Source organism: Gymnoscopelus microlampas, assembly GCF_963454915.1.
Source record: "Gymnoscopelus microlampas genome assembly, chromosome: 7".
Lineage (NCBI taxonomy): Eukaryota > Metazoa > Chordata > Actinopteri > Myctophiformes > Myctophidae > Gymnoscopelus > Gymnoscopelus microlampas.
In genome coordinates, this window is record NC_139944.1 from 31,954,069 (window position 1) to 31,979,236 (window position 25,168).

At 38.0% G+C, this 25,168-nt stretch overlaps 5 pseudogenes across 5 annotated transcripts; all 5 read right to left on the reverse strand.

Moving 5' to 3' along the window:
* Positions 1-6,505: 6,505 nt before the first annotated feature.
* Positions 6,506-7,164, reverse strand: LOC311049074 (transcription factor HES-5-like; annotated as a pseudogene). Its single transcript has 2 exons — positions 7,046-7,164; positions 6,506-6,925 (listed from the first exon to the last, which is right to left on the reverse strand). The product of its transcript is annotated as a transcription factor HES-5-like (transcript).
* A 3,609-nt stretch (positions 7,165-10,773) lies between these two features.
* On the reverse strand, positions 10,774-11,424 carry LOC311049073 (transcription factor HES-5-like; annotated as a pseudogene). The gene is made up of 2 exons: positions 11,306-11,424; positions 10,774-11,193 (listed from the first exon to the last, which is right to left on the reverse strand). The product of its transcript is annotated as a transcription factor HES-5-like (transcript).
* Positions 11,425-14,929: 3,505 nt separating this feature from the next.
* Positions 14,930-15,671, reverse strand: LOC311048734 (transcription factor HES-5-like; annotated as a pseudogene). The gene is made up of 2 exons: positions 15,550-15,671; positions 14,930-15,432 (listed from the first exon to the last, which is right to left on the reverse strand). The product of its transcript is annotated as a transcription factor HES-5-like (transcript).
* A 4,581-nt stretch (positions 15,672-20,252) lies between these two features.
* On the reverse strand, positions 20,253-20,914 carry LOC311048894 (transcription factor HES-5-like; annotated as a pseudogene). The gene is made up of 2 exons: positions 20,796-20,914; positions 20,253-20,675 (listed from the first exon to the last, which is right to left on the reverse strand). The product of its transcript is annotated as a transcription factor HES-5-like (transcript).
* A 3,705-nt stretch (positions 20,915-24,619) lies between these two features.
* LOC311048525 (transcription factor HES-5-like) lies at positions 24,620-25,168 on the reverse strand (annotated as a pseudogene). Its single transcript has 2 exons — positions 25,106-25,168; positions 24,620-24,986 (listed from the first exon to the last, which is right to left on the reverse strand). The product of its transcript is annotated as a transcription factor HES-5-like (transcript).

Sequence of the window (25,168 nt, forward strand, 5' to 3'; positions counted from 1 at the left end):
AATGGTGTAACAACTTACATAAACCTTTTTACTTTTTTTTACTTTATTATGCTGTATATCTGGCACTTATTGAACATTTCTACCATACTTATCATTAAATGATACAAACAGAGTACACACCATCATCCAATTTTCACCCATTTGTGATACTGGCATTGATCATGGTATATAAACAACAGAATCATTTAAATGCATGAAATATAAACGGAAAATATTAACTTCTTTACATTAGAAGTTATTCTCAAAAATATTTTTGAAATCGCTAGAACGATTTTGTGAAATAAAATGGAATGTTATTCATAAAATGTGCCTTTCATATACAATCAAAACGTATATGTTGAATTACAAAAGCAGAAGCAGATGTCTGTTGGCTGGAAGTCATGTGAGCAGAGAGTTGGTCAGAGTTTCCCACACTGAGTCTTGTGTGCTGTGGTCATTGCACTATAAAGGACTTTGAATGGACCTTTAGTGATGATTGTCAATTCTGTGTTATAGCATGACGTCAAACCATCTGGAGGGAAAGGACCTCATTGGATGTGAAATGACAATTATGTGGCTGAAGTAATTAATTAAATATTACAGATGACATCATTTTTCTATATATATTTTGTTTGTTCGTTTTTTGAGATGATGAAAAAATTGCATGAATTGTACTGTTTAATATAAAATATCTACTCCCTTGAATTGCTAGAGAGATTACTTGCAGAAAAAAATGTCTTGTTTCCTATGTGACTCTTGTTGTAAATGATCCTAATACTTTCAAAATGCTGACTCAATCCTCAGCAGGTAAAGAGATATTGGATAAAGAGAGAGAGAGAGAGAGAGAGAGAGAGAGAGAGAGAGAGAGAGAGAGAGAGAGAGAGAGAGAGAGAGAGAGAGAGAGAGAGAGAGAGAGAGAGAGAGAGAGAGAGCGACACACACAGAGACAGATTGAGAGAGTTGGCACTAAATTGGGAATAATATTAAGAGCAGAGGGAAATTATTTTCCCAAAGTGTGTCAATTCCCCTCTGAGAATAGCCAGGTGCTGGTGGAATTGAGGATGCTAAAGACATGTAACTGTAACTCGCTCTCCAGAGTTTTCCCATTCTGTTAATTGACAGAACTCTCACTGAACAATAACGTGGGCCTAGTTAAATGCTAATATCCCCAAGCAATTCCCAATAAACTGTCTCCAAAATATGTGTTAATACATTTTGTTTAAGACACGACACCCCTGGGTTAGGTCCAATCAGAGGATTACTGTTGATAAACATATGACCATAAAAGATCACATCTAATAAGACTTCAGGATATCCCATTGACGCATAATAACCTGAACTAAGAATCATCAAAGACAAGTATTTTATGGAAGGGGATGTGAAATACAAGAAATGAATGCCATGTTAAAGATGTCTCTTTCATATGCATAAAAAAGACGGTAAATGACACATGGTGTTCAGATAAAGCAGATGTTTCTCCTGTCTGTTGGCTTGAAGTCATGTGAGGAGAGTTGGTCAACGTTTCCCACACTGCATGTGCTGTTAGTTGGGTCATTTATGGCACTTCCGTGACCGCGGAGAGCGAAGGTCCGTTTCTCAATGGATTTGTCATCTAGGAGGGTTATTAAACAAATTTAGCCGGGGTGTCTTTTTTAAAACGGCGGGGAAAATTTGTGGGAGACCAAAATCCAAAATGGCTGCCGTGAAAATGAACTTTTTAATGGTTTGACCTACAATGATGCACAATACATGGTTTCAGAGCTTATTTTGGTCAAGGAATACATATATGGTGTTTATATAATGATTTGACCTATTGTCGACCTTCAAATGCAAGATGGCTGCCAATTATGAGCTCCAAAAGGGAGTTTTTTCAAAATCGTCACAGAGCCTTCATATTAGGCTCAAATGAAAGCTCTGCTCATGATGAGTTGAATAATATACAGTATAAGTACACAGAAGTAATCTCTGAGGTCAATAAAGTCAATGTTTGTGTGTAAACAGCAGTTGCTGATTTGCGGTTTCCCATTAAATAGGGTAGGCTACTGAGAATATGGTGTCCAGTTCATCCCATCACATTTTCATAATTAACCAAAAATAAATGAGCTCTATAGCCTAACATAAAATAGTATTCTGTATGCAAAGATAGAAAGGTTAGTTGCTTGAGGTGAATTTAAAGGTCAACTCATTTGTCACCCTTATTTTGTAGTATTGCTCCCAGTGTTTCCTGTCTGTCTTCCTTGCCTTGTCTAACCAGTCTTGTGATTTTGTCAGTGTTTCCACCTGTGTCCTCCTAGTCCCCCAGCCTATCCCAGTGTTGATTGTCAGTTGAGTTCACCTGTGTCCTGTTAGTCCCTGTATATTTAAGCCCTGTGTTTGCACTGTGGTCTTGTTGGTCTGTTGTCATGTGAGGTGAGGTTTTTAGTTGTTGTTCTTTGTGCTCAAGAATCTTGGACATTAGAGCGTCTGCCATTCCAGAGCCCTTGAATCGCTTGTAGATGGCATAGATGTAGGACATCAGCTGGTGGAAAGTTACGAGGATTGGGAGGATGTCCTTGAACATTAATGGATTCTCCGCCTTGAGCTGAGTGAACGTCTTGTAGGTGGGCAGGTGACCAACAAGAAAGGAGAATGGAATATTCTTCTGCTGCATGGCCTCCACATGTTTCACCATTATGTCATTCACCACTGACTTGCTTGGAGGTTCATTGTATGTTGTGTGGTAATTAGGCATGCTCTTGTTGGGTGGTGGATGACAGCAGGACTGGGCACCACTGTATCCTGGAACTCGCTGCTCTTCAGGTGGTGGTCTTCTGCCATGATTGTCTACACGAGACAGTGCATGTATTACAGAGCGAGCACGCTGCGGAGCTGACCCATCCACTGGTGGATCTACCCTGGGACAAGCAGGTGACTCACTCTTGCTACCAGGGGGGGCATCTGTACTGGCAAACCTTTGTCAGTTCCGCACACTTCTGCTTTAGCTGTGCAGAGATTTCCTTCTTCTTGGTGAGCGTTTCAGCAGTCTCTTTGCCTGGTTTCTTTTCATAGCTCTCTGGCTGCATGTACATGACATTTGTTCGATGGACTGCTGTAGAGTCACCTGTCATAGTGTCAATCTTGAAGTCGTCATTGTCGATGATCACGATAGCTGGCTTGCTGTCTGCGATCTCGTGTGGGCAGGTTGCTGATGCCTCCACATCCATCAGAGCCCAATGGTCATAGAGGAGCAGTGTGTCTGCAAAGCTGATGCAGACACCGCTCTTGTGCAGAGTGTCTACCAGATCTTTACTCCTTGTCATGCCATGGACATTTACTCCCAGGTTGATAGCAGAGCTCCGCAGTGTGCTCGCTCTGTGATACATGCACTGTCTCGTGTAGACAATCATGGTACAAGACCACCACCTGAAGAGCAGCGAGTTCCAGGATACAGTGGTGCCCAGTCCTGCTGTCATCCACCACCCAACAAGAGCAAGCCTTATTACCACACAACATACAATGAACCTTCAAGTCAGTCAGTGGTGAATGACATCATGGTGGAACATGTGGAGGCCATGTGGCAGAAGAATATTCCATTCTCCTTTCTTGTTGGTGACCTGCCCACCTACAAGATGCTCACTGAGCTCAAGGCAGAGAATCCAGAAATGTTCAAGGACATCCTCCCAATCCTCGTACCTTTCCACCAGCTGATGTCCTACAGTACATCTATGCCATCTACAAGCGATTCAAGGGCTCTGGAATGGCAGACACTCTGGTTACAGCAGGGGTAGTAGTGGAGGGGTTGGTAGACCAAGCACTACGAGGAAAGCACTACAGACAGGGCGTGCTGTGCATCCTGCTCTGGCGAGAGGTTCTTATCCAAAATCACTTCCAAGATTCTTGAGCGCAAAGAACAACGACTAAAAACCTCACATGACAAAGGTCTACAGACCAATAAGAACACAATGCAATCACAGAGCTTAAATAGACAGGGATTAACAGGACACAGGTGAACTCAACTGACAATCAACACTGGGATAGGCTGGGGGACTAGGAGGACACAGGTGGAAACACTGACAAAATCACAAGACTGGTTAGACAAGGCAAGGAAGACAGACAGGAAACACTGGGAGCAATACTACAAAATAAGGGTGACAAATGAGTTGACCTTTAAATTCACCTCAAGCAACTAACCTTTCTAGCTTTGCATACAGAATACTATTTTATGTTAGGCTATAGAGCTCATTTATTTTTGGTTAATTATGAAAATGTGATGGGATGAACTGGACACCATATTCTCAGTAGCCTACCCTATTTAATGGGAAACCGCAAATCAGCAACTGCTGTTTACACACAAACATTGACTTTATTGACCTCAGAGATTACTTCTGTGTACTTATACTGTATATTATTCAACTCATCATGAGCAGAGCTTTCATTTGAGCCTAATATGAAGGCTCTGTGACGATTTTGAAAAAACTCCCTTTTGGAGCTCATAATTGGCAGCCATCTTGCATTTGAAGGTCGACAATAGGTCAAATCATTATATAAACACCATATATGTATTCCTTGACCAAAATAAGCTCTGAAACCATGTATTGTGCATCATTGTAGGTCAAACCATTAAAAAGTTCATTTTCACGGCAGCCATTTTGGATTTTGGTCTCCCACAAATTTTCCCCGCCGTTTTAAAAAAGACACCCCGGCTAAATTTGTTTAATAACCCTCCTAGATGACAAATCCATTGAGAAACGGACCTTCGCTCTCCGCGGTCACGGAAGTGCCATAAATGACCCAACTATGTGGTCATTGTACTACAAAAGGACATTGAATGGACAGTAAGTAACATCACAAACCATCTGGAGGGAAAGGATCTCAACGGGTGGCTGAGAATTTCAAGAAACATGGAAAAAGTAATAAATTAAGAAATATTACATTGTTTGTGTAATATCTACAGTGTAATATTACAGTAGTATTACACTCCCCTTGAATTAATTGGTACATGTTTCATTGTTAAAAATGAGGGTGTGGGTTTGAGACAGCTCCTTCCCAAAGTGTGCCAATTCCCCTCTGTGAATAGTCAGGTGCATGGTGGGGTTGAGGACGCTAAAGACAAACTGCTCTCCAGAGAAGAAATATAATGGACAAAAAGATTGTAGTTGATATTTGTTTATTGAAAAAGACTCAACAAGTCATATCAGGTGTATACATTCCTCAACTGAATGTAGATAGAAGTGATGACACATCACAACAATAACTTGGATAATTCTCCAAGACACCTTGTACTCAAATAGAGTAGAGGATTTACAATGAGTCTCTATGAGAGACGTAGGACATTTTATGAAATGAACAGCAATTTGGGTAAACATTACTCTCTCCATTCCACAGTAGTTTGTTCAGAGTACTATAACACTTTGCACTTATAGTAATACATGCAAATTAAAGACATAAGATCTTATTATAGATCAAGTTTGGCTAATCACAGAGTGATGACAAAAAGATTAACAATCTTATTGATCAATAACATCCATAGAGAATGATTCATTATGAAAACATACAGCTATGAGACATAATACATTGTAGGCTATTAAATGAACAGCATTGTGGGTAAACCTAATTACTTTCCATTTCACAGTAGTTGGTTCAGAGTCAGAGAACCATAATACTTTGCACTTAGTAAAAAAAACAAAAAAAGGAAAATGAAAGAAGTAAGATCTTACAATAGATCAGGTTTTGCTAATCACAGAGTGATGACAAAAAAATAAACAACCAGTTTGGTCAATGGCATTCATAAGATTTACATCATTATGAAAACATGAGTGTCACTATAGAAAATGGTGAAAAGTACATGATTTTAATTATTCCTTTTAAAACAAAAGGATAGCTTAGACTGATCTTACAACAGACCAGTGTTATTTAATCACTTAGATTATAGTATTATATCTATTTCACAATGGAAACATTTCCATAAGAAGGACAGTAAAGTTCTTAGATCAATTTGATTTATAACAATAACATCCAGAGAAAGATGAATTATGAAAACCTTAGCGTCACTGGAAAATAGTGACAGTAGGTGCTTATATAAGTATCCCTTAAGGATAGATTAAAAAGATATTGATCTTAAAACAGATCATTCTTAATTAATCATTTAGATTAAAGGATGATATCTAGTCCACAATGGAACATTTTCATGTTTTTAGATCAATTTGATCTGTAACAATTGGGTTAAACTAAAATATCATAGTGAAAATTTCAAATAATGAAAGCTAGGTTTATATGTTAAAGTAATATCCGATTACTCTGATGTATCAATAGAGTTATGCAATGTCATGGGATATTATGAAAGACATATTAGCAAATAGTTTACAATTTTCCTGGATATTTCCATTTAGCATTTTGAATACAAAACTAAAAACGCAGTTAATAAAATTAAAATGTTCAAATACAGAAAAAAAAGAAGAAGAGAAATCAATAGTTCTTTTCGGTTCTGTCATCTTGGACCAATATGGTCAACTCAGTTGAACAGGTTGGAATTCCGGTCTGTAGTTTACTACCAGGGCCTCCAGAGGGCGATGTTGACTGGACTCTTCTCTTTGGTGACGCTGGAGTGAACTGGAGACCTCAGTTGAGGCAAACAAGTCTCCTTCATGTTCTTGTCAGATGATGACTGCAGGTTCTGGAAGTGGTCCAGCAGTCTTTTTTGAGACTGTATCTTCACCTCATCCTTGGACAGGAAGTGCACCACCTCTTGGACACACCTGGAGTATCCCTGATTGACAGGTGCTGAGTTGACAGGTTGATACTGCTGCTGTTGTGTCAGGAAGCAAACTGTCATCTCCAGGATGTCTGCTTTCTCCAGCCTGGAGTCAGCTTGTTGTTTGAGGATCTCTGGACCCAGGAGAGACTTGAGCTGCTCAATGCTGCTGTTGATTCGCTCTCTGCGTAACTTCTCCACCAATGGTTTTCTTATCTGCAGAAAGAAGAAGGTGATCATTAATAAACAGATTCTGAAGAACAACATAATCTTGAATAAGTACAAACATTTTAGGAATGTAATTTAAGTGTCCATGAAATTGAGTCTTCAATTTACCTTGTGGTTCAAAGTTAGGTGCTCCTTAGAAGAGGTGCATGGTGAATTGGTTATAGGTGCCATGTCTGATCTCTGTGCTCTGGTGTCTGTAGAGAGAATCTGATCTCTACTGGCTTCATCCCTCCTATTTATAGTCCCCAATCTCCATATGAATGTGTGGGTCTGGGTCTGGTTGGACTTTCTCACAGTCTTAGCCAATCAGAGAGCCAGGATGGACAATAAGGAATGTAGTGCTGCCAGAAGCGCAATGCTCTTACTGCTGAGGAACAATGGTTAGATCTCAGGGGAACAGGTGGCGGATTGGGGGGTGATGGAGAGAGACTTTGTGTGAATCTGGGAAAGTGGTGACCCTGTAAAGAGAGCAGATCTGCTGCCTGATGTTGAGATCAATGTCTTTGACTAAGCACACGCTCATCATCACATCACACACGTGGGAAACCGATAATGGTCATTAATGGTGCAACATAGAATAATCTAAACAATTTACTAACCAATGCAACACTGTATTATGCACATTCTGTATCTACTATATCTGACTCACAATGTTGCTATACTGTATCATTAACATTGACACACTAATTATCCCATCACACGTGTGATACTGAAATGGATCCCTCATTGTATAAAATACAAACACATTTAAATATTTGAAATATAAATAATTGAAAATGATTGCTGAATATATTGTTTAAATGTGATCCATGTCAGTGATGAAAAAAAACAAATGACGTCATGACCATTTTTCAAATGTATGCTTTATTAAATTAAATTATCTCAATATTCCAATATTCTTTTACTCATTTTGGTATGTTTTAGTTAGTTTTAATATGCACAAAAGTAACTTCAAAACTGGCAGATTGTTGCTGTGAAATTCAAAACTGATAATGACATATCCAGCAACACCCTGAAGAAGGCGTTTGCCGAAACGGGTTGGTGTTTTTTAATGTTCTGTAAGCCCATTGCCCAATAAAGGCTTTTTAATTTCAAATCCACCTGAGTGCCTGGACCTGGATTTGACCTTGCCTTTTTGGCACATTCTGTCCTTTTTTGCTCATTCATTGTATTCCCTTTCATGACACCGGTGGTTTGAGGGATACCAGTAGCGCTCCTGCCATCTCTCTCTCTCTCTCTCTCTCTCTCTCTCTCTCTCTCTGATAATGACATCATTTATGGTGTTCAGAGGAAGCAGATGTTTCTCCTGCCTGTTGGCTGGAAGTCATGTGAGTAGAGAGTTGGTCAGAGTTTCCCACACTGAGTCTTGTGTGCTGTGGTCAATACACTATAAAACGACTTTGAATGGACCTTTAGTGACTGACGACTGTTTAGCTCTGTTTTGTTGAGACAGAAGCTCACGTCACAAACCATCTGGAGGGAAAGGACCTCATTGGGTCATTTTGAGGAGTTCAAGAAACATGGACAAAGTCACAAATTAACAAATAGTTTGTGTAATATCTATATAGAGTAATATTACAATTGTGTTGTGCATGAAAAATCGACTCCCCTAGCTTGGTGTTTGAGACGGCTCCTTCTTGAAGTGTGCCAATTCCCCAATTCCCCTCTGAGAATAGTCAGGTGCTGGTGGTGTTGAGGATGCTAAAGACATTGAACTGGGACTCTGCTCTCCAGAGCTTTCACACACACTCTGTTCATTGACAGAGCTCTGAATGAACAATAGACATGTGCCTAGTTAAATGTTAATATATCCCAACACCAGCCGTTCCCAATGAACCACCTCCAAAAATATACATTTCCAGTTGTTTAAGAACAATCAAAAAAATATTGATGGCATAACCACACCATGAAGACAAACGTAATAAAATATTTACCATCAAATTAGGATATGTCAGTAATGGATAAAATAATAATAATGACAAATAATCATCAAATTGATTCTGGGTTCATGGAAATATTATAGTGTGTTGGTTCATTATAGATTATATTTTCTTAAAATATAGATACTATAAATGATAGGGCTAGTTCAAGATGGATCAATAGTTGTCCATAGAGACCCCCATCAACCTCTACCCCCAGGGTAGAGGTCTGGATCTATTGTTCCATGGGGGCTCTGTGAGTGAGGTTTCTCTGGTTTCCCACACTCTGTCTATTGACTGATTTCAATGGAAAGACAATAGAAGTGTGTCTTATTCATACATCACATTAGTGACACAATGTGACGTTATTGTGTTTAGGAGAGAAACAGTTGCAGAAACATTTTGGGATCCAAGTTGGTTTTCAAGTAAACAACTGGAATATTGAGTCATTAAAAATAAAATGATTTAGCGAAATGATGTAAGACAAACCATGACTTTGTAAAATAGCGCTGCATGAACGAGTTAGCTGTTTTCATGTGTAGTTACCTCAAGGCAAGCAATTGCATTTGCATAGATTCACGTTTCATAGAGATTTAATTGCCAAACTCTCTTCCATATCATTAGATCTTCATTGGTGTAACTTCATTTGTAGCCATACATTTAACAGACTCATATAAAGTCAGATAATCATATCAAAAGACTGCTGATGTTGATATTTGCTATTGTTACATGAATATAACTTGGATGTCTTCATTAATGAATGGGCAAAAAAAATGTCAGTTTGTGTTTGTTTATTGAAAAAGACTCAATGAGTCACATCAGGTATAAATTCCTCACCGGAATAAAGATAGAAGTGATGACACATCACAACAATAACTTGGATATTTCTCCAAAACATTTACTCAAATAGAGTAGAGGATTTACAATGAGAACGTGTCTCTATGAGAGACGTAGGACATTGTATGACATGAGAAAACATTACTCTCCATTCCACAATTGGTTGTTGAAAACAACATTACATTTTGTAGGAAGACACATGCAATTGATCAAAATAAGATCATAAAATATACCAGGTTTTGCCAATCACATAAGTGATGATACAAAGTTGAATAACCAGAGTATTCAGTCAATAACATTCATAGAGAAAGAAGATGCACATTGTCATAACAATGTTAGTGTGAAGAGAAAATTGTGGCATGTGATAAGTGTTAATATGCCTTCTTTAAAACAAAAAGATAGACAGTGCAAGTTTTCGATCAATATAATTGATCCGTAACTGTCAGTCAAATACATTGTCATGTCAGTGAATATATGCACTGTATAACTTCTAGGCTGACAGGTAAATTCAATATTATATTGCTCTAGAAAATACTACACAATACACCTTGTCATAACAATGTTAGTGTCACTATAGAAAATAATGTCAGTATATAAAGTTGGGTATGCCATTTTAATAGAAGCGCATATTGAAAATATTGATCTTACAATAGATCAGGCTTAATTAATCACTTAGATTAATAGTATGTGTCCACTTGAGGACAGTAAAGGTTTTAGATCAATATAACTGATCCCTAACTGTCAGGTAAAAACATTGTCATGGCAGTGAAAAGATCCACCTCACAACTTAAAATCTGCATGGACAGAAAAATGCAACATAATATGTGTAACAGTTGCTCTCTGCCTTAATGTAAAGCAGTGTAGTTTCTTCGGTGTCTAGGAAAATGTAAATTTCTGATGAAAAGAAAAAGTTGTTTTAACATAAAACATTACGCTACAAGTTTTAAAAAAAAACTTCTGTACAAAGTTTACATGCTGAAGACCAAGTCTTTCTGTATTGAAAATACAGCTGTTTGACAGAAATCTTGGACCAATATGGTCAACTCAATTGATCAGAGTCGAGTTCCAGTCTGTAGTTTTCTACCAGGGCCTCCAGAGGGCGATGTTGACTGGACTCTTCTCTTTGGTGATGCTGGACTGAACTGGAGACCTCAGTTGAGGCAAATACATCTCCTTCATGTTCTTGTCAGAGGATGACTGCATGTTCTGGAAGTGGTCCAGCAGTCTTCTCTGGGACTGTATCTTCACCTCATCCTTGGACAGGAAGTGCACCACCTCTTGGACACACCTGGAGTATCCCTGATTGACAGGTACTGAGTTGACAGGTTGATACTGCTGCTTTCGTGTCAGGAAGCAAACTGTCATCTCCAGGATGTCTGCTTTCTCCAGCTTGGAGTCAGCCTGTTGTTTGAGGATCTCTGGACCCAGGAGAGACTTGAGCTGCTCAATGCTGCTGTTGATTCGCTCTCTGCGTAACTTCTCCACCAATGGTTTTCTTTGCTGCAGAAAGAAGAAAGGCATCATTAATACACTTATTCTGAAGAACAAGACAAGTTTGAATAAGTTCAAGCAATTATTATTGATATTTAATGACACTTAGTCTTCAATTTACCTTGTGGTTCAGAGTCAGGTGTTCCTTAGAAGAGCTGAATGATGAAGTGATTGTAGGAGCCATGGCTGATCTCTGTGCTGTAGAGGTCTCAGAGAGAATCTGATCTCTACTGGCTTCATCCCTCCTATTTATAGTCCCCAATCTCCATATGAATGTGTGGGTCTGGGTCTGGTTGGACTTTCTCACAGTATTAGCCAATCAGAGAGCCAGGAAGGACAATGAGGAATGTAGTGCTGCCATATGCTCAATGTGCTTACTGCTGAGGGACAATGGTTAGATCTCAGGGGAACAGGTGGAGGACTGGGGGGTGATGGAGAGAGACTTTGTGTGAATCTGGGAAAGTGGTGACCCTGTAAAGAGAGCAGATCTGCTGCCTAATGGTTTGGGATCAATGACTTTGACTGAGCACACGCTCATCATTACATCACACACGTGGGAGACAGATAACGATTAATTAATGGTGTAACATAGAATTATCTAAACAATTTACAGGCGATTGCATGTTTATATCACACTTTATACACTTATACACACTTTATATCACATTCTATCTACTTAATGTGCAATATCTGGCACGTATACTATAATTATAAAAGCTATATGTATTGTTAATACATTAACATAATACAGACAGAGCACACACAAATTATCCCATCACACTAAGCTTTAACAAATGAGTGACATTTAATTACATTATTACAGGATCTAAGAACATGAGTACAAATTTGGGCAACTAACAATTTAGTTTCATGATCTGGGTCTATAGAATTTATTTTGATAAAAATAATATTTATTTTTCTAAATTGATACTGTGATGTAATGTGCATGAATGAAGCAGATGTTTCTCCTGTCTGTTTGCTGGAAGTCATGTGAGTAGAGAGTTGCTCAGAGTTTCCCACGCTGAGTCCTGTGTGCTGTGGTCAATGCACTACAAAAGGACTTTGAATGGACCTTTAGTGACGGCTGTTATGAAACCTCTGTGTTGCTGAGACAGAACCTGACGTCACATACCATCTGGCGGGAAAGGATCCAATTGGCTTAACCTTTAGATTCATCATTAACATTGTAAAAAAGAAGTTGCTAAACAGTATACCTAGCAAATATTACAGACATCCACATGAATCTTTCTACATCTAGGTTTTGTTTTATAGGTTTTGGTTATAAAGAGTGTGTATAGTTTCAATGTAGCCTACTGATTTTTATTTTTTAATACTGTTTAGACAGATGATAGGTTTTTGGTTTACCTATGATCCTAGATGACTATTTCTATGCATTTGATGTAATACCTTGTGTTTACCTTGCTTACTGTAAATCGCTCTGGATTAAGAGCGTCTGCTATTGCCTAATTTGTAAGGACAAAGTCGCATGAATTGTATTATGTAACATACTGCAAAACACAGAAACCCCTTGAATTCCTTGACGAAAGTTTCATTATTAAACATGAGGATGGGGGTTTGCGACGGCTCCACCCTGAAGTGTGCCAATTCCCCTCTGAGAATAGTCAGGTGCTGGTGGGGTTGAGGGTGCTAAAGACATTGAACTGGGACTCTGCTCTCCAGAGCTTTCCCACACTCTGTTCATTGACAGAGCTCTCACTGAACAATAGACGTGTGCCTAGTTAAATGTTAATATATCCCAACACCAGCCGTTCCCAATGAACCCCCTCTAAACATGTATATTTCAAGTTTTTTAAGAACCATCAAATCATTATTGATGTTATAACCACACGATGAAGACAAACTTAAAAGATTTATATTTTATCATCAGCTTATGATATATTTTATCTTAGGATAGGCCAGAAATGGATGGCCCGTGCAAATAATCATCAAATTGATTCTGGGTTTATGGAAATACATTATAGTGTGTTGTTCGTTATGGATAATATTTTCTTAAAACATAGATACTATAAATGATAGGCTGGTTCAGGATGGATCAGAATTTGTCCATGACACCCCCATCAACCTCTCCACTCCCCCAGGGTAGAGGTCTGGATCTATTGTCCCATGGGGGCTCTGTGAGTGAGGTTTCTCTGGTTTCCCACACTCTGTCTATTGACTGCTTTCAATGGAAAGACAATAGAAGTGTGCCTTATTTATACATCAACATCATTGTTTAGGAGAGACACAGTAGCGGCAACAATTTGGGATGCAAGTTGATTTTCTAAAACAACTGGAATCTTGACATAAAAAAATAAATGACTCAGCAAAATGATGTAAGACAAATCTTTGTAAAATAGTGCTGCATGAATGAGTTGTTTTCATTTGTAGTAATTGCATTTCCATAGATTTCCATTTCATAGAGATCTAATTGCCAAACTCTCTTCTTCCTTATGATTAGATCTTCACTGATGTAACTTAATCAGTAGCCATACATTTAACAGACTGATATAAAGTCAGAGAACCATATCAAAAGACTGCTAATGTTGATATTTGTAACATGGAGTTAACTTCATGTCATCTTCATCAATGAATAGAGAAAAAGACAAAGGGCAAAGAATATGGCAGTTTGTGTTTGTTTATTCAGATAGACTCAATGAGTCACATGTATATATTCCTCACCCGAAGGGAGATAGAAGTGATGACACATCACAACAATAAGTTGGGTATTTCTCCAAGACACTGTACTCAGATAGAATAGAGGATGTACAATGAGAACTCAGAGTCTCTATGAGAGACATAAGACATTGTAAATGAACAGCATTGTGGGTAAACATTACTTTCCATTTCACAGTAGTTGGTTCAGAGAACAAAAGTATACATTAGACATATTGATCTTACAACAGATCAGTCTTAATTAATCACTTAGATTCCATTATTATATCTAGTCCACAATGGAAAAATGTCCATAAGAAGGACAATAACGTTTTAGATATGTACTCAAATAGAGTAGAGGACGTACAATGAGAAATCAGAGTCTCTATATTAGAGACATAAGACTGTATTAAATGAACAGCATTGTGGGTAAAAATTTCTGTCCATTCCACAGTAGTTGGTTCAGAGTAAGAGAACCATAATACTTTGCAGTTTGCACTTAGTAAAAAAACTAATAAGGCAAATTAAAGAAATAAGATCTTACAATAGATCAGGTTTTGCTAATCACAGAGTGATGACAAAAAAGGTAAACAACCAGTTCGGTCAATGGCATTCATAAGATTTGCATCATTATGAAAATATTAGTGTCACTAGAAAATGGTGACAATATATGATCCCTTTTAAAACAAAATGATACAAACATATTGATCTTACAACAGATCAGTCTTAATTAATCACTTAGATTCTATTATCATGTTCAGTCCACGATGGGAAAATGTCCATAAGAAGGACAGTAAAGTTTTTAGATCAATTTGATCTATATTAACAATCAGGTAAAACTAAAATATCAAAGCAGTGAAAAAAGTCACAGTGTAACAGGAGCTAGGCTTGGAGCTAACATTAATATCAGATTATTCTGATGTATCAGGTCATTCATGCAACATGCATGGTGTTCATGCCAAAGTATTGTCAGAGTTTAGCATGAAAGAAACATTGGACAGTTTTCTGCAGACCGTCACATTCTAAATATCAAACTTAAAAAGTAGTTCATAAAAAAACCTTTCAAATAAAGAAAAAAGAAAACAATTCTTCCAACATTTTTCAGTTCTGTTATAGTAATCTTGGACCAATATGGTCAACTCAGTTAGTCAGGTTGGAATTCCAGTCTGTAGTTTTCTACCAGGGCCTCCAGAGGGCGATGTTGACTGGACTCTTCTCTTTGGTGATGCTGGACTGAACTGGAGACCTCAGCTGATGCAAACAAGTCTCATTCATGTTCTTGTCAGAGGATGACTGCATGTTCTGGAAATGGTCCAGCAGTCTTCTCTGGCACTGTATCTTCACCTCATCCTTGGACAGGAAGTGCACCACCTCTTGGACACACCTGGAGTATCCCTGATTGACAGGTGCTGAGTTGACAGGTTGATACTGCTGCTGTCGTGTCAGGAAGCAAACTGTCATTTCCAGGATGTCTGCTTTCTCCAGCTTGGAGTCAGCTTGTTGTTTGAGGATCTCTGGACCCAGGAGAGACTTGAGCTGCTCAATGCTGCTGTTGATTCGCTCTCTGCGTAACTTCTCCACCAGTGGTTTTCTTATCTGCAGAAGGAAGAAAGACATCATTAATAAACACATTCTGAAAAACATAGCCTTGAATAAGTACAAATATTTTAGGAATGAAGTTCATGTGTCCATGAAGTTGAATCTTCAATTCACCTTGTGGTTCAAAGTCAGGTGCTCTTTAGAGGAGGTGAATGGTGAAGTAGTTATAGGTGCCATGGCTGATCTCTGCAGAGGTCTCTGTAGTGTAGAGAGAATCTGATCTCTACTGGCTTCATCCCTCCTATTTGTAGTCCCCAATCTCCATATGAATGTGTGGGTCTGGGTCAGATTGGACTTTCTCACAGTATTAGCCAATCAGAGAGCCAGGAAGGACAATGAGGAATGTAGTGCTGCCACATGCCCAATGCTCTTACTGCTGAGGGACAATGGTTAGATCTCAGGGGAACAGGTGGACGACTCTGGGGTGATGGAAGGAGTTTGAATCTGGGAAAGTTGTGACCCTGTAAAGAAAGCCGATCTGCTGCCTGATGTTGACATCAACGTCTTTGACTGAGCACACGCTCATCATTACATCACACACGTGGGAGACCGACGGATAATGGTTATTAATGGTGCAACAAAATCTAAACAATTTACTGACCAAAATGCAACCAACACTATATTTTATGCACATTCTGTATCTACTTGTATATCTGGCACTTCTCACAATGTTGCTATACTGTAGGCTATCATTAACATGGTACAGGCAGAACGCACACTAATTATCCCATCACACGTGTGATGCTGACATGGATCACTCATTGTATAAAATACAAACACATTTAAATATTTGAAATATAAATAATATAAAATAATTAATTTCTGAATATATTGTTTAAATGTGATCCATGTCAGTGATGAAAAAAACGAATAACTTAATGAACATTTTTGTAAAATTGCTTCTGACAGAGAGAGCAACACAATACTTTTTCTGTACAATCTTAGCCATTAACGCCAAGGCTGTATTTTAGAAAACTATCCCAACATTCCAATATTTTTTTTACTCATTTTGATATGTTTTAGGCCTACTTAGTTTTAATGTGCACAAAAAAAGTAACTTAAAAACGGGAAGATTGTTGCTTTGAAACACAAACCCGATGTTAAATGACATAAATTATGGTGTTCAGATGAAGCAGATGTTTCTCCTGCCAGTTGGCTGGAAGTCATGTGAGTAGAGAGTTGGTCAGAGTTTCCCACACTGAGTCTTGTGTGCTGTGGTCAATACACTATAAAAGGACTTTGAATGGACCTTTAGTGACTGATGACTGTTTAGCTCTGTGTTGTTGAGACAGAAGCTGACGTCACAAACCATCTGGAGGTTAAGGACCTCATTGGGTCATTTTGAGGATTTCAAGAAACATGGACAAAGTCACAAATTAACAAATAGTTTGTGTAATATCTATATAGAGTAATATCACAAATGTGTTGTGCACGAAAAATCGACTCCCATTGAATTTCTTGATAAATGTTTCAATATTAAACATGAAGCTTGGCGTTTGAGACAGCTCCTCCCTGAAGTGTGCCAATTCCCCTCTGAGAATAGTCAGGTGCTGGTGGGGCTGAGGATGCTAAAGACATTGAACTGGGACTCCAATCTCCAGAGCTTTCCCACACTCTGTTCATTGACAGAGCTCTGAATGAACAATAGACGTGTGCCTAGCTAAATGTTAATATATTCCCACAAAAGCAGTTCCCAATGAAACCCCTCTTAAAATATACATTTCCAGTTGTTTAAGAACAATAAAAAAGATTATTGATCGTATAACCACACGATGAAGACAAACTTAAAAGATGTATCATCAAGCTAGGATAGGTCAGTAATAAAATGATAACAACGACAGATAATCATCAAATTGATTCTGAGTTCATGGAAATAAATCATAGTGTGTTGGTTCCTGGCCATATACATTATATTTTCTTAAAATATATATACTAAATGATAGGGCTGGTTCAGAATGGACCAAAAGCAAAAGTTGTCCATATAGAGACCCCAATCAACCTCTGACTCCCCCAGGGTAGAGGTCTGGATCTGTTGTCCCATAGGGGCTCTGTGAGTGAGGTTTCTCTGGTTTCCCACACTCTGTCTATTGACCAATTTCAATGGAAAGACAATAGAAGTGTGTCTTATTTGCACATCACATTAGTTACACAATTGTTTAGGAGTGAAACAGTAGCAGAAACATTTTGGGATCCAATTTTGAAAAAAAAAAAAAAAACTAGAATATTGAGTCATTAAAAAGAAAATGATTTAGCAAAATTATGTAAGACAAACCATGACTTTGTAAAATAGTGCTGTATGAATGAGTTAGCTGTTTTCACTTGTAGTTACCTCAAGGCAAGTACTTGCATAGATTCCTATTTCATAGAGATCTAATTAACAAACTCTCTTCCATATCATTAGATCTTCACTGGTGTAACTTAATCTGTATGTAACACAGCGGTAGATAAGACTACGCCACCCTTTAGTTAGGCTGAGTTAAAGGAAACTCAATAAACACCAAATAAGGTTTCCCCAGTCAAGCTGTCAAATGAATGACAAACACAGAGTATAAAATCATAGTACTGATCTTTATTTAATAAAATCTATGAGGTTAGAAGAGCAATAGATATAGCAAGAGCAAAATACAGCAAGACAAATACTGATCAACAGTTAGGAACCTGGGCAGTCCAGCGAACCTGTATACATAGAACCCAATTGGGTCACACCATGTTGCACATAGTATACATAGGCTACTGATGTAATATAACTGAATGCTCTGTCAGGATAGCTGTGCTTAGATGGGAAGCAGCCAGATTAAACAAAATACAATAACTAAAAAACAAAAAACATATAAACTAATAAGGACAATAAACCATGGGGCAGCGGCAGACAACGCCTTGGCAATCTGCAAAGTGTTACATATCAATGTCAATAATACACCACCATTATTCATTAGATTTAGAATGTTGCCATGGCGTGTGCCTACCTACTACTATGGAACACGGGTCATGCCACAGCAGCCTTCAGCTCACAGCCTTTGCCAAGCCCTACATAAAAATAATGCAATTTAAAATACACCACTATAAAATCGATAAACGTTACAAAATCGCTGCACATATAAATGTTTGCCTACCAATGTTCCTCCCCAGCTCAGCGTGACGGCAGGTGATTTCGACACTGATTACCGCACCGCTCAGCTCCCTACCAGATACTTTTATACTAATCATTAGGCATTGGTTGCAGCTGTGAACTGACGCCGGCTGGGAGGTCCCACAGGCTACATGTACATTTAACATTTAACAGACTGATATAAAGTCAGAGAATCATATCAAAAGACTACTGATGTTGATATTTGCTATTGTAACATGGAGTTAACTTGGAGGTCTTCATCAATGAATAGAGAAAAAGACAAAGGGCAAAAAATATTGCAGTTTGTGTTTGTTTATTGAAATATACTCAATGAATCACATGTATAAATTCCTCACCCAAAGGGAGATAGAAGTGATGAAACATCACAACAATAAGTTGGGTATTTCTCCAAGACACTGTACTCAATTGGAGTAGAGAGGATGTACAATGAGAACTCAGAGTCTCTATGAGAGACATAAAACATTGTAAATGAACAGCATTGTGGGTAAACATTACTTTCCATTTCACAGTAGTTGGTTCAGAGTCAGAAAACCATAATATTTGGCACTTAGTAAAAAACAAAAAAGTCAAATGAAAGAAATAAGATCTTAAAATAGATCAGGTTTAGCTCATCACAGAGTGAGGAAAATAGTTAAACAACCAGTTCGGTCAATGGCATTCATAAGATTTACATCATTATGAAAATATTTGTGTCACTAGAAAATGGTGACAGTAGGATTTTAATCATATTGATCTTACAACAGATCAGTCTTAATTAATAACTTAGATTCCATTATTATATCTAGTCCACAATGGAAAGAAGTCCATAAGAAGGACAATACAGTTTTTAGATGTACTCAAATAGAGTAGAGGATGTACAATGAGAACTCAGAGTCTCTATATCAGAGACATACGACTGTATTACATGAACAGCATTGTGGGTACACATTACTGTCCATTCCACAGTAGTTGGTTCAGTAAGAGAACCATATATTTGTATATAATAACTTTGCAGTTTGCACTTAGTAAAAAAACTAATAAGGCAAATGAAAGAAATAAGATCTTACAATAGATCAGGTTTTGCTAATCACAGAGTGATGACAAAAAGGTAAACAGCCATTTCAGTCAATGGCATTCATAAGATTTAGATCATTATGAAAATATTAGTGTCACTAGAAAATGGTGACAGTATGATCTTAATCATCATCCCTTTTTGAATCAAAAAGATACAGACATATTCATCTTACAACAGATCAGTCTTAATTAATCACTTAGATTCCATAATCATATCTATTTCACAATGGAAAAATGTCCATGAGAAGGACAGTAAAGTTTTTTAGATCAATTTGATCTATAACAATCAGGTAAAACTAAAATATCCAAGCAGTGAAAAAAGTCACAGCATAACAAGAGCTAGGCTTGGAGCTAACAGTAATATCAGATTATTCTGATGTATCAGGTCATTCATGCAACATGCATGGTGTTCATGCCAAAGAATTGTCAGAGTTTAGCATGAAAGAAACATTGGACAGTTTTCTGCAGACCGTGACATTCTACATATCAACCTTAAAAAATAGATTTAAAAAAAAAATCAAATGCAGAAAAAAATAAAACAATTTTCCCAACATTTTTCAGTTCTGTTATAGTAATCTTGGACCAAATTATGGTCAACTCAGTTGGTCAGATTGGAATTCCAGTCTGTAGTTTTCTACCAGGGCCTCCAGAGGGCGATGTTAACTGTACTCTTCTCTTTGGTGATGCTGGACTTAACTGGAGACCTCAGCTGAGGCAAACAAGTCTCCTTCATGTTCTTGTCAGAGGATGACTGCAGGTTCTGGAAGTGGTCCAGCAGTCTTCTCTGGGACTGTATCTTCACCTCATCCTTGGACAGGAAGTGCACCACCTCTTGGACACACCTGGAGTATCCCTGATTGACAGGTGCTGAGTTGACAGGTTGATACTGCTGTTGTTGTCGTGTCAGGAAGCAAACTGTCATCTCCAGGATGTCTGCTTTCTCCAGCTTGGAGTCAGCTTGTTGTTTGAGGATCTCTGGACCCAGGAGAGACTTGAGCTGCTCAATGCTGCTGTTGATTCGCTCTCTGCGTAACTTCTCCACCAATGGTTTTCTTATCTGGAGAAAGAAGAAAGACATCATTAATAAACACATTCTGAAGAACAACATATCCTTGAATAAGTAAAAATATTTTAGGAATGAAGTTTAAGCGTCCATGAAGTTGAATCTTCACTTTACCTTGTGGTTCTGAGTCAGGTGCCCCTTAGAGGAGGTGAATGGTGAAGTAGTTATAGGTGCCATGGCTGATCTGTGTGCTGTAGAGGTCTCAGAGAGAATCTGATCTCTACTGGCTTCATCCCTCCAATTTATAGTCCCCAATCTCCATATGAATGTGTGGGTCTGGGTCTGGTTGGACTTTCTCACAGTGTTAGCCAATCAGAGAGCCCGGAAGGACAATGAGGAATGTAGTGCTGCCACATGCCCAATGCTCTTACTGCTGAGGGACAATGGTTAGATCTCAGGGGAACAGGTGGACGACTCGGGCGTGATGGAGGGAGACTTTGTGTGAATCTGGGAACGTGGTGACCCTGTAAAGAGAGCAGATCTGCCTCCTGATGTTGACATCAACGTCTTTGACTAAGCACACGCTCATCATTACATCACACACGTGGGAGATGGATAATGGTTATTAATGGTGCAACATAGAAAATCTAAACAATTTACTGACCAATGCCAGTCAACACTGTGTATATTATGCACATTCTGTATCTACTTGTATATCTGGCACTTGTCTCACAATGTTGCTATACTGTAGGGTAGGCTATCATTAACATGGTACAGGCAGAACGCACACTAATTATCCCATCACACGTGTGATGCTGACATGGATCACTCATTGTATAAAATACACATTTAATATTTGAAATATAAATAATACAAAATAATTGCTGAATATATTGTTTAAATGTGATCCATGTCAGTGATGAAAAAACAAATAACTTCTCAAAACAAAAAAATCTCACATGTGCTTTATTTTGAAGGCGTTATTTACAATTTAAAATCGCTTCTGACAGAGAGCAACACAAGACTTTCTCCTATATGTAAAATCTTACACACGCACAATATTAACACTAAGGCTGTATTTTAGAAAACTATTCCAATATTCCAATATTTTTTACTCATTTTGGTATGTTTTACTTAGTTTTAATGTGCACAAAAGTAACTTCCAAACTGGAAGATTGCTGCTGTGAAATTCAAAACCGATGTTAAATTATGGTGTTCAGATGAAGCAGATGTTACTCCTGCCCATTGGCTGGAAGTCATGTGAGTAGAGAGTTGGTCAGAGTTTCCCACACTGAGTCTTGTGTGCTGTGGTCAATACACTATAAAAGGACTTTGAATGGACCTTTAGTGACTGATGACTTAGCTCTGTGTTGTTGAGACAGAAGCTGACGTCACAAACCATCTGGAGGGAAAGGACCTCATTGGGTCTTTAACAAATAGTTTGTGTAATATCTATATAGAGTATTACAATTGTGTTGTGCACGAAAAATTGACTCCCCTTGAATTGCTTGATAAAAGTTTCGATATTAAACATGAAGCTTGGCGTTTGAGACAGCTCCCTCCAGAAATGTACCAATTCCCCTCTGATAATAGTCAGGTGCTGGTGGGCTGAGGATGCTAAAGACATTGAACTGGGACTCTGCTCTCCAGAGCTTTCCCACACTCTGTTCATTGACAGAGCTCTCACTGAACAATAGACGTGTGGCTATAGTTAAATGTTAATATATCCCCACACAAGCAGTTCCCAATAATCTATTGTCCCATAGGGGCTCTGTGTTTCCCACATTCTTTCTGTTGACTGATTTCAATGGAAAGATAATAGAAGTGTGTCTTATTATACATCACATTAGTAACACAATGTGACGTCATTGTTTAAGAGAGACATAGCGGCAATCTTTTGGGATCCAGTTTGGTTTTCAAGAAAACAACTGGAATATTGAGTCTTTCAAAAGAAAATGATTTAGCGAAATTACATTAGACCAGGGGTCTTCAACAGGGGGTCCGGGACCCCTAGGGGGTCCTGAGAGTTGCTACAGGTGGTCCGCCAAATCTCTGTGTGATAGGATCATTGTTTTTTACATTAACCAATTGAACCCTAGCATCCCTATTATAAGGACAACTTTAGCCGAAAATAGCCGATCTACAAGCTCACAACGCCTTGCAGGGCGAGGCGTTGTGAGCTTGTAGATCTGCTATTCTCGGCAAAGAGGGAAAAACGAGCAGACCAAGTACAGAGTGAAATTTCACTAAGTATTGATGGTTTAAGTCGTTAAATGTCTGAAAATACACATTACCGGTAATATGAATCCAACATCTATGAAAAGCTTTAATCTGCAACACAATTTTATGTAATATATAGTGGGGGTCCCTGTTTCATCTCTTTCTCAGTTAGGGGGTCCTTGGCCTGAAAAGGTTGAAGACCCCTGCATTAGACAAACCATGACTTTTTAAAATAGTGCTGCATGAATGAGTTAGCTGTTTTCATTTGTAGTTACCTCAAGCCAAGCAATTGCATTTGCATAGATTCACGTTTGAGATCTAATTGCCAAACTCTCTTCCATATCATTAGATCTTCACTGGTGTAACATAGTATAAAGTCAGAGAATCATATACAAAGACTGTTGATGTTGAACTTTGCTAATGTAACATGGATTTAACTTTGAGGTCTTCATCAATGAATATAGAAAAAGACAAAGGGCAAAAAAGATAGCAGTTTGTGTTTGTTTATTCAGATAGACTCAATGAGTCACATCAGGTATAGATTCCTCACCCGGAGGGAGATAGAAGTGATGACACATCACAACAATAAGTTGGATATTTATCCAAGACACTGTATTCAGATAGAATAGAGGATGTACAATGAGAACTCAGAGTCTCTATGAGAGACATAAGACATTGTAAATGAACAGCATTGTGGGTAAACATTACTATCCATTTCACATGAAACACATGATGAAAATAGTTAAACAACCACTTAGGTCAATGACATTCAAGATTTACATCATTATGAAAATATTAGTGTCACTAGAAAATGGTGACAGTATAATTTTAATCATCCCTTTTAAAACAAAAGGATACATTAGACATATTGATTTTACAACAGATCAATCTTAATTAATCACTTAGATTCCATTATTATATCTAGTCCACAATGGAAAAATGTCCATAAGAAGGACAATAGTTTTTAGATGTACTCAAATAGAGTAGAGGATGTACCTTGAGAACTCAGAGTCTCTATGAGAGACATAAGAAATTGTACTAAATGAACAGCATTGTGGTTAAACATTACTTTACATTTCACAGTAGTTGTTTCAAAGTCAGAGAAACATTATATTTTGTACTTAGTAAAAGAACAAAGAAGGCAAATGAAAAAACAAAACAAAAAAGATCTTAGAATAGATCAGGGTTGCTATAATAATCACAGAGTGATGACAACAACCATTTCGGTCAATGGCATTCATAAGATTGACATTATTATGAAAATATTAACGTCACTAGAAAATGGTGACAGTATGATTTTAATCATCCCTTTCAAAACAAAAGGATAGACTAGACGTATTGATCTTACAACAGATCAGTCTTAAATAATCACTTAGATTCCATTATTATAGTCTGTAATGGAAAATAATCCATAAGAAGGACAGTAAAGTTTTTAGATATATTGGATCTATAACAATCAAGCAAAAACTAAAACCTCCCAGCAGTGAAAAAGGTCACAGCATAACAAGAGCTAGGTTTGGAGCTAACAGTAATATAAGATTATTCTGATGTATCAGATCATTCATGTAACATGCATGGTGTTCATGCATTGTCAGAGTTTAGCATGAAAGAAACATTGGCCAGTATTTAGCAGACCATGACATTCTAAATATCAATTAAAAAGTAGCTCATAAAAAAAACGGCAATAAGACAATTCTTCCAACATTGCATTTTTCAGTTCTGTTATACTAATCTTGGACCAAATTATGGTCAACTCAGTTGGAATTCCAGTCTGTAGTTTACTTCCAGGGCCTCCAGAGGGCGATGCTGACTGGACTCTTCTCTTTGGTGATGCTGGACTGAACTGGAGACCTCAGCTGAGGCAAACAAGTCTCCTTCATGTTCTTGTCAGAGGATGATCAGGTTCTGGAAGTGGTCCAGCAGTCTTCTCTGGGACTGTATCTTCACACACCTGGGGTATCCTTGATTGACAGGTGCTGAGTTGACAGGTTGATGCTGCTTTCGTGTCGCATCTCCAGGATGTCTGCTTTCTCCAGCTTGGAGTCAGCCTGTTGTATCTTCTCTGGACCCAGGAGAGACTTGAGCTGCTCAATGCTGCTATTGATTCGCTCTCTGCATAAACTTCTACACCAATGGTTTTCTTATCTGCAGAAAGAAGGAATAAACATTAATAAACAAATTCTGAAGAACAACATAGCCTTGAATAAGTACAAACATTTTAGGAATAACATTTTAGTGTCCATGAAGTTGAGTCTTCAATTTACCTTGTGGTTCAAAGTTAGGTGCTCCGTAGAAGAGGTGAATGGTTAAGTGGTCGTAGGAGCCAT